We start from the raw sequence: 10,685 nt of genomic DNA, 5'->3' as shown, positions 1-10,685 counted from the left end.
TTACATAGATAAAAATTATGCGATCGATGGAAAAAAGTGTAATTGACCTTCAAAAAAATGTGCATAATGTGTTACTGGGTAATGTCACAAGGCTCTTCATGCCAGAACACCTCGACTTTTCTACGCAACTGATAATCATTTTGGCACGATTTTAATTGCCAAATTAGAGCCTGTTAGTAGGCCTACGGACTTCCTATCATTGTAGGACTAATATCAGTGGATGCCAATAGACGATGCAATTCTCGTTCGTACATACACATCTACTTACGAGTTAAGCGCTGTAGAAACGCACTTTGCTGAGTTGAGCGAGCTCGGCCCACGTTCGTAACGTACGCGCCGCGGCCTGTCTTTCTCGTAGGCCTCGTGCTCTGAATAACTGCCGTCATTCGCTAGCGAGATCACGTGACATGAACTATGACTGGCTGACAAAAGTGCATCGCTCAACGCAATCTCTATTTTAGAGTTTCGGAAGCTACCGTGCTGTAATTTGTGGAATTTGTGTATATACTTTAGCAATACGAAAATAAACTCTGTGCATATTGTCTCGCATCAAACGACTTTCCAAACGCATTGTTTTTCTTAGATTTCGTTTTCTTAAATGCTGGGACGTCCTCCGCCGGTATAAGACCTTTACGATTCAAAGGACTGATAGGTTTTACAGCTCCGAGGGAAAGTATACTGCTACTTAACACGGATGTATTTTCACCCGCTTTATACGTAGTTTCATCCGGAAGAAATTGTGTTTTTAACCGGGAAATCCGGGAAAAATCCGGGAATTGTTTTTTCTTGTCCACGTAGACACCCTGTTCTAACGCAGAAAAATTCAAGATAATTCCTGTAGTAACGAGAATGAATCTAATAGCATCCGATTAGAATTTTAATGGGGAAAACTTGGAGCACGTGACATCGTATGTCTACGGGTAAACTTAAAAATCGATATGAAGTGAATCGATCACGTAAAATGACCTGCCCTTATCGAACAGGCTTGGCTACAGGTGTCGAACGAGCCCAGGGACGCGGTGCTGGAATTGTAACGGGACGGTGTAGCTGTCATACGTATACTGTTGGCGTAAAACGCAACCTAAAGAAATCAAGGACGGCGTAATTTTTTCAAAAGCCCTGTTGAGTAAATTTAGGAAACCGATGTTCGTATTCTGCACACGGACAGCACGTCCACTGATACTACGTGCCTGTGTCTGACCAGCAGTCATTCGTCCCCTGGTGGCGCTGCTATATCGACTGTAGGTCGGTGGTCCTAACGTAATGGCTGATCCGTGTAGAAAGCAGCTGATTTGCTACGTGTGTCCACGTGATACATCTTTATCTACTTGTAGCCCTTGAAAACTGACTAATTAACACGAAAACTACAGGGTGATTCAAAAAGAATACCACAACTCTAGGAATTTAAAACTCTGCAACGACAAAAGGCAGAGCTAAGCACTATCTGTCGGCGAATTAAGGGAGCTATAAAGATTCATTTAGTTGTACATTTGTTCGCTTGAGGCGCTGTTGACTAGGCGTCAGCGTCAGTTGATGCTAAGATGGCGGCCGCTCAACAGAAAGCTTTTTGTGTTATTGAGTACGGCAGAAGTGAATCGACGACAGTTGTTGAGCGTGCATTTCGAACGAAGTATGGTGTTAAATCTCCTGATAGGTGGTGTATTAAACGTTGGTATAAACAGTTTACAGAGAATGGGTGTTTGTGGAAAGGGAAAAGTTCTGGACGGCCGAGAACGAGTGATGAAAATGTAGCACGCATCCAGCAAGCATTTGTTCGCAGCCCAGGAAAATCGACTCGCACAGCTAGCAGAGAGCTGCAAATTCCACAATCAACTGTATGGAGAGTCCTACGAAAAAGGTTGGTTATGAAACCTGAACGTCAACTACCCGAGGCGATGGATCGGCCGCCAGGCAGCCCGTGGCAGAGCACTTCATCACTGGCCTCCATGAAGCCCTGATCTTACTCCCTGCGATTTTTTCTTATGGGGGTATGTTAAGGATATGGTGTTTCGGCCACCTCTCCCAGCCACCATTGATGATTTGAAACGAGAAATAACAGCAGCTATCTAAACTGTTACGCCTGATATGCTACAGAGAGTGTGGAACGAGTTGGAGTATTGGGTTGATATTGCTCGAGTGTCTGGAGGGGGCCATATTGAACATCTCTAAACTTGTTTTTGAGTGAAAAAAAACCTTTTTAAATACTCTTTGTAATGATGTATAACAGAAGGTTATATTATGTTTCTTGCATTAAATACACATTTTTAAAGTTGTGGTATTCTTTTTGAATCACCCTGTATTTTTCAATCCCAGTTTTCACCCTTAAGCACTGACTATTCGTAATGCCCAATACAGTAGTGCAATCATCACCCATTACGACATAGTTTCAAAAAAATAAAAATTAAAAAAAAATCAGTAAGAGAATAATGGTGATTTTTTATAGTATTCAACCACATATCACTTTTCTAGAAATGCAGCGGATGGTCGAGGGACTAAGTTTTCTTTTATTTGCCTTTTTAGTCTAATATTTTTATTTTATGTATCTTTAAACTAAGTGAACCACAATTTTCAATCTTCGTTCGACGTCTGCATTTATTACAGGAAATAGTAAGAATAAAAAACCGAAAACACGTTATTTAAAACCCGGTTATTTGAGCAGTTTTAGCAGTCAGGTTAAATTAGCGTTGAATATATAAATATACACTCCTGGAAATTGAAATAAGAACACCGTGAATTCATTGTCCCAGGAAGGGGAAACTTTATTGACACATTCCTGGGGTCAGATACATCACATGATCACACTGACAGAACCACAGGCACATAGACACAGGCAACAGAGCATGCACAATGTCGGCACTAGTACAGTGTATATCCACCTTTCGCAGCAATGCAGGCTGCTATTCTCCCATGGAGACGATCGTAGAGATGCTGGATGTAGTCCTGTGGAACGGCTTGCCATGCCATTTCCACCTGGCGCCTCAGTTGGACCAGCGTTCGTGCTGGACGTGCAGACCGCGTGAGACGACGCTTTATCCAGTCCCAAACATGCTCAATGGGGGACAGATCCGGAGATCTTGCTGGCCAGGGTAGTTGACTTACACCTTCTAGAGCACGTTGGGTGGCACGGGATACATGCGGACGTGCATTGTCCTGTTGGAACAGCAAGTTCCCTTGCCGGTCTAGGAATGGTAGAACGATGGGTTCGATGACGGTTTGGATGTACCGTGCACTATTCAGTGTCCCCTCGACGATCACCAGTGGTGTACGGCCAGTGTAGGAGATCGTTCCCCACACCATGATGCCGGGTGTTGGCCCTGTGTGCCTCGGTCGTATGCAGTTCTGATTGTGGCGCTCACCTGCACGGCGCCAAACACGCATACGACCATCATTGGCACCAAGGCAGAAGCGGCTCTCATCGCTGAAGACGACACGTCTCCATTCGTCCCTCCATTCACGCCTGTCGCGACACCACTGGAGGCGGGCTGCACGATGTTGGGGCGTGAGCGGAAGACGGCCTAACGGTGTGCGGGACCGTAGCCCAGCTTCATGGAGACGGTTGCGAATGGTCCTCGCCGATACCCCAGGAGCAACAGTGTCCCTAATTTGCTGGGAAGTGGCGGTGCGGTCGCCTACGGCACTGCGTAGGATCCTACGGTCTTGGCGTGCATCCGTGCGTCGCTGCGGTCCGGTCCCAGGTCGACGGGCACGTGCACCTTCCGCCGACCACTGGCGACAACATCGATGTACTGTGGAGACCTCACGCCCCACGTGTTGAGCAATTCGGCGGTACGTCCACCCGGCCTCCCGCATGCCCACTATACGCCCTCGCTCAAAGTCCGTCAACTGCCCATACGGTTCACGTCCACGCTGTCGCGGCATGCTACCAGTGTTGAAGACTGCGATGGAGCTCCGTATGCCACGGCAAACTGGCTGACACTGACGGCGGCGGTGCACAAATGCTGCGCAGCTAGCGCCATTCGACGGCTAACACCGCGGTTCCTGGTGTGTCCGCTGTGCCGTGCGTGTGATCATTGCTTGTACAGCCCTCTCGCAGTGTCCGGAGCAAGTATGGTGGGTCTGACACACCGGTGTCAATGTGTTCTTTTTTCCATTTCCAGGAGTATATATATATATATATATATATATATATATATATATATATATATATATATATAAAACGTAAAACCGGTTGTTTCAGCCTCCATCCCTACTAGGCGGTTCTTACCTCCGCCTCTGTACACACCGGTAACTCCCCCCACCCGTGTACTACAGCAGCACTCAGCTATAGTGAAAACAATATGGCGCAGCCCATTGTTGTTGAGGGACATCGTGCGACAATTCGTTTTCGGCAGCAGCGAAGATGTTACAGCTGTGTCAGGCAGATCCAGATGATTCCTTTATCTGTCTGGTCTGGCCTGAGACAGCTACAAAATTGCCGTTACTGCCGGAACGAATTACAAGACTATACTCCACATTAACAGTGCCCCGCCCTTAAAACTCCCGCTTCCGGGACTCAGGGAGGCGTGCCGCCCCCGCATCGAATCCGCCTGGTGGATTAACGACGAGGGCCGTATATGGCAGCCAGCCTGGACTTTGTTTCTGCCGGTTTCCCACATTTGACTAGGCAAATACCGGTCTCATACCTACGACCCGCCTCGGATACACGCTACGCAGATATGTTCGAAAACGATCTCTCATTTGAATATGAGGTCGATACACAGATCCCTTCCAAGGGGAAGTGGTGGCGTCATAAAGGGCATCGCCACTCCAAAATAATATGCCGATGCCAGGCGACATGGGAGAAGGCTAGGAACATGAAAAAAAGATGCCCATTTAACAATGGATTCTGACTCTTGGTATCGGTTGTTGTAGTTGATTGCAACGGTACTGTATAGCTGGGATATCAAAGTGTGCATAGACTGAAGATATGCACCTGTGAATAAAAAGAATTGGCCAAGAGCGAGTTGCACTCGGGCAAGGACGGTTCCGTGCAAACATAATTAACCGCATCAAAATCTGTGCAGTAATGCCTCAGACTAGCCTGGACATGTTGTAAAAAGAAGCGAACAGGAGAAGATTTGATGAAACACTTTTTTGTTTGTGTATCACAACATGATTACAACTTACAATTTATGTGTGCATGCAGTACTGTTCCTCTATTACGCTTTTGATGAATGATGAATGGAAGTATGATCAAATCGCAAAATATATTTTTATGTGATATAATTACACTTTAGCAAGTTTCAGGTTTTTTTACTTTACTTGTACTGTCAAACCTTGGTTCTCGCCGAATTTCGTGATTCTACATCAGAGGGAAGTAGCCTACGGGTGTTTATGAGTGAGTTTTTGAGTATCAAAATATGACATAAATGGCAACCTCTTTTGATTTCATTGACTTAAAAGCTTACAATTTTTACGCCACCAAAGGGCCATGGTCTTTAGTACTCGACATAAATTTCAACTTGGTAGGCCAAACGGTTCCGGAGAAAGAGTGTCTTAACAGACGGACAGACAAGCAGACAAACGGATAAAAAATGACAGAAATAGTTTTTGGTGTTATACAGGATGAGGCAGCTAAGTCATAACATCCCTTGTATCTCCCCAACCGTAATAGATACAAAGATGCCGTTTGGACAGTGAATTGCAGTGACACGGGCTACTTGAATACATCACATTTCATGTTTGTGCTATTTTCTATTAGAGAGATATGAAACCATCTTTAGTTTTCTTAAATGGCACCCTATGTTAAATTTTAGCGTAACATGATGGGCTTAAAACGACGGTTTCAAATATGTCTATATCATAATATTTAGGCCAATAGTTTTTAAGACACAGATATGTTCTCGTATCGTGTTCGCCTTTCGAAGCGGCGTTATCCAATGCGACCTTTCCTGTTGTGTAGAGTACATGGTAAACGTCGCGAGTCCGTCCTTACACAAACACGCCCATTTACCCGACAATAGTAACACATACGATATTTTGCTCAAAAATTAGCTGATGATGTCGCGCAAGTATTATTCAGTTATTTGACAACTGTGATACCAAAATAGTAGACAACATACAGTATTAAAATTCTACAAGATGTTAATACCTTTTAAGTAACAGAAATACAAATGTAAATGAGGAGGCCCTTATTGGTCAGACTTATTTCATACGTATTTGTTTTTTATTTGAAAATATTTACTATTGATCACAATACGAAAAAAATACGCACAAAGATGCAAAATGCATACTGTACTTGATACAAAACTTTACTGAAGCATGTGCTCAAAATGCTTCCTCTCTGCTGCAATGCACATTTGTAGTCGCCGCTCGAATGATTTATGAACGGCTGCGAGGGTGCCACGTGAGATATCAGCGCACGCTCGATGATACGTTGCTTCATATCGTCTGGCGTAGTTGGTACTTGAGCATACACTTTATGTTTGATTGATCCCCACAGAAAAAAATCAAGAGGGGTCAAATCAGGAGACCGGGTTGGCCATTTCACTTCAGCATTTCTTGCTACCCAACAATCCGGCAACTTTTCATTTAACGGCTCTGTAGCCACACGGGAAGAGTGAGCAGGACAGCTGTAATGCTGGAAACACATGCATTGACGCGTAGTTAGTGGTACCTCTTCCATCAAAATGGGCAGAACATTTCGCAGCAACTGTGCGTAGTTATTGCCATCTAGTATACCCGGAATGACGTACGGCCCCACAATGACATTTCCGACGATGCCGCACCGCACGTTAACACTCAACGGTTGCTGATGCTGTACCTGTCGAAGCCAGTGAGGGTTCTCTATTGACCAGTAATGCATATTATGCAAATTCACATTACCGCGGTTGGTGAAAGTCGCTTCATCAGTAAAAAGCACCCGGTGAAAAAACGTTGGATCATATTGTAGGCGCTGCAGAGCCAATAGGCAAAATCCCGGGTGTCGTTCGAAATCCACACCGGGGAGTGCTTGATGTAATGAGAGGTGAAACGGGTGAAATCTGTGCCGGTGAAGTATGCGTAGAACACTTCTCTGACTTACAGCAGATTCCGAGGCGATACGTCGCGACGAAACAGCAGGGTCGTTATGCGCCATCGCTAGAACGCCCTCTTCATGTACCTCGCTAGTTGCAGTTTTCTGCCTTGTCCTCTGTATGGCGTTCCATGGTCCTGATTCAAGTGGTTTCTTGCAAATACGTGCAAGAAGCTGGCGCGTAGGGCGCTCACGATCAGGATGCAGATCTCCGTATCGCTTTATTGCTCTAACAGCATTTCTTCTGCTTTCGCCGTACACTAGAAGCATATCTGACTTTTCTTCGTTGGTGTACCTGTCTGCTCCAAGAAACTGTGAGGGAAATGCGATGTCTCGTTACCCCAGCAGCACATTTATACCCTTCTCTCCAGCTACCTCGTGCGTCACCTTGCGGCGTTATCGAGAAGCAGGAAAACAACGGCTTCCCTGTTAACTTCCTCAGTGGTCAACAGGAAAGGTCGCATTGGACAACGCCGCTTCGAAGGACGAACCCGATACGAGAACGTATCTGTGTCTCAAAAACTATTCGCCTAAATATTATGATATACACATATTTGAAACCGTCTTTTTAAGCCCATCATGTTGCGTTAAAATTTAACATAGGGTCCCATTTAAAAAAACCAAAGATGGGCTCATATCTCTCTAATAAAAAGTAACACAAACATGAAAACCGAGGGAGGTGGCGCAGTGGTTAGACACTAGACTCGCATTCGGGAGGACGACGGTTCAATCCCGCTTTCGGCCATCCTCATTTAGGTTTTCCGTGATTTCCCTAAATCACTCCAGGCAAATGCCGGGATGGTTCCTCTGAAAGGGCACGGCCGACTTTCTTCCCCATCCTTCCCTAATTCGATGAGACCGATGACCACGCTGTCTGGTCTCCTTCCCCAAAAAACCAACCAACAAACATGAAATGTGATGTATTCAAGTAGCCCCTGTCCCTGCAATTCACTGTCCAAACGGCATCTTTGTATCTATTACGGTTGGGGAGAGACAAGGGGTGTTATGACTTAGCTGCCTCACCCTGTATAATTCCAAACTAACATTTTTAGGATTTTCTTTCCTTTACTTGTACTGAAAAACGTTGCTTCTCGCCAAATTTCATGATACTAGATCAAGCGGAAGCACCCTATTGGTTTTGATGAGTGAGTTAGCGAGTGTGAATATACAGGGTGAGTAACCTAACATTACCGCTGGATATATTTCGTAAACCACATCAAATACTGACGAATCGATTCCACAGACCGAACGTGAGGAGAGGGGCTAGTGTAATTGGTTAATACAAACCATACAAAAATGCACGGAAGTATGTTTTTTAACACAAACCTACGTTTTTTTTAATGGAACCACGTTAGCTTTGTTAGCACATCTGAACATATAAACAAATACGTAATCAGTGCCGTTTGTTGCATTGAAAAATGTTAATTACATCCGGAGATATTGTAACCTAAAGTTGACGCTTGAGTACCACTCCTCCGCTGTTCGATCGTGTGTATCGGAGAACACCGAATTACGTAGGGATCCAAAGGGAACGGTGATGGACCTTAGATACACAATTGCAATCTCTGGCGTAATGAATGTCGTACACGTCGCAGTACATCTGGTGTAATGTCGCCGCAGACTGCCACAATACGTTGTTTCATATCCTCTGGGGTTGTAGGCACATCACGGTACACATTCTCCTTTAACGTATCCCACAGAAAGAAGTCCAGAGGTGTAAGATCAGGAGAACGGGCTGGCCAATTTATTCGTCCTCCACGTCCTATGAAACGCCCGTCGAACACCCTGTCAAGGGTCAGCCTAGTGTTAATTGCGGAATGTGCAGATGCACCATGATGCTGATACCACATACGTCGACGTTTTTCCAGTGGGACGTTTTCGAGCAACGTTGGCAGATCATTCTGTAGAAACGCGATGTATATTGCAGCTGTTTGTTACAACACGCAACTGAACGTCGGAGGTTTCAAGCGTCAACTTTAGGTTACAATATCTCCGGATGTAATTAACATTTTACAATGCAACAAACGGCACTGATTACGTATTTGTTTATATGTTCAGATGTGCTAACAAAACTAACGGGGTTCCATTTAAAAAAAACATAGGTTTGTGTTAAAAAACATACTTCCGTGCATTTTTGTATGGTTTGTATTAAACAGTTACACTAGCGCCTCTCCTCAAGTTCGGTCTGTGGAATCGGTTCGTCAGTATTTGATGTGGTTTACGAAATATATCCAGCGGTAACGTTAGGTGACTCACCCTATATATGACATAAATGTACGCATATTGAGGTGGAAATGACTTAAAAGCTTCAAATTTTTACGCCGCCTACGGACCATAGAGCTTAATATTTCACACAAATTTGAACTCGATACGTCTACAAGGAACAAGCAGTAAAGGAAACAAAAGAAAAATTTGGAGTAGGTATTAAAATCCACGGAGAAGAAATAAAAACTTTGAGGTTCGCCGATGACATTGTAATTCTGTCAGAGACAGCAAAGGACTTGGAAGAGCAGTTGAACGGAATGGATGGTGTCTTGAAGGGAGGATATAAGATGAACATCAACAAAAGCAAAACGAGGATAATGGAATGTAGTCGAATTAAGTCAGGTGATGCTGAGGGTATTAGGTTAGGAAATGAGACACTTAAAGTAGTAAAGGAGTTTTGCTATTTGGGGAGCAAAATAACTGATGATGGACGAAGTAGAGAGGATATAAAATGTAGACTGGCAATGGCAAGGAAAGCGTTTCTGAAGAAGAGATATTTGTTAACATCGAGTATAGATTTAAGTGTCAGGAAGTTATTTCTGAAAGTATTTGTATGGAGTGTAGCCATGTATGGAAGTGAAACATGGACGGTAAATAGTTTGGACAAGAAGAGAATAGAAGCTTTCGAAATGTGGTGCTACAGAAGAATGCTGAAGATTAGATGGGTAGATCACATAACTAATGAGGAAGTATTGAATAGGATTGGGGAGAAGAGAAGTTGTGGCACAACTTGACCAGAAGAAGGGATCGGTTGGTGGGACATGTTCTGAGGCATCAAGGAATTACCAATTTAGTATTGGAGGGCAGCGTGGAGGGTAAAAATCATAGGGGGAGACCAAGAGATGAATACACTAAGCAGATACAGAAGGATGTAGGTTGCAGTAGGTACTGGGAGATGAAGAAGCTTGCACAGGATAGAGTAGCATGGAGAGCTGCATCAAACCAGTCTCAGGACTGAAGACCACAACAACAACAACACGTCTTCTCTTTCCTGAGAAAAAGGGTTCCTAAGCGTGGGACAGTGAGACAGACAAGCTGACAACATAGGAATCTCTTTCCTGAGAAAAAGGTTTCCTAAGTGTCGGATAGCCAGACAGACAAGCGGACAACATAGGGATCCTGTAAGTGCTCCGTTTTTACAGACTGAGGCACGGAACCCTGAAAAGAATTAATGACGTATCTATATTTTTTTGAGGTGATAATGAAAACTTTATCAGTGTCCACTCCCCCCTCGTCGCACAGTGGCTGGCGGCGTGCATACGCGGCCGTGCATGTGGCAGTGAACAGAGTGGTTACCGCAGCTGCGGCCGCGCCAGGCCCACCTACACCTACAGCAGGTTGCGCAAGGCGCCCCCGGGATCCGCCGTGATACAGATCTCTGGCCGCAGCGCCGCTATTTTCGGCG

The sequence above is a fragment of the Schistocerca cancellata genome, chromosome 2, assembly GCF_023864275.1.
Source record: "Schistocerca cancellata isolate TAMUIC-IGC-003103 chromosome 2, iqSchCanc2.1, whole genome shotgun sequence".
Lineage (NCBI taxonomy): Eukaryota > Metazoa > Arthropoda > Insecta > Orthoptera > Acrididae > Schistocerca > Schistocerca cancellata.
This window is presented reverse-complemented; position numbering follows the sequence as displayed.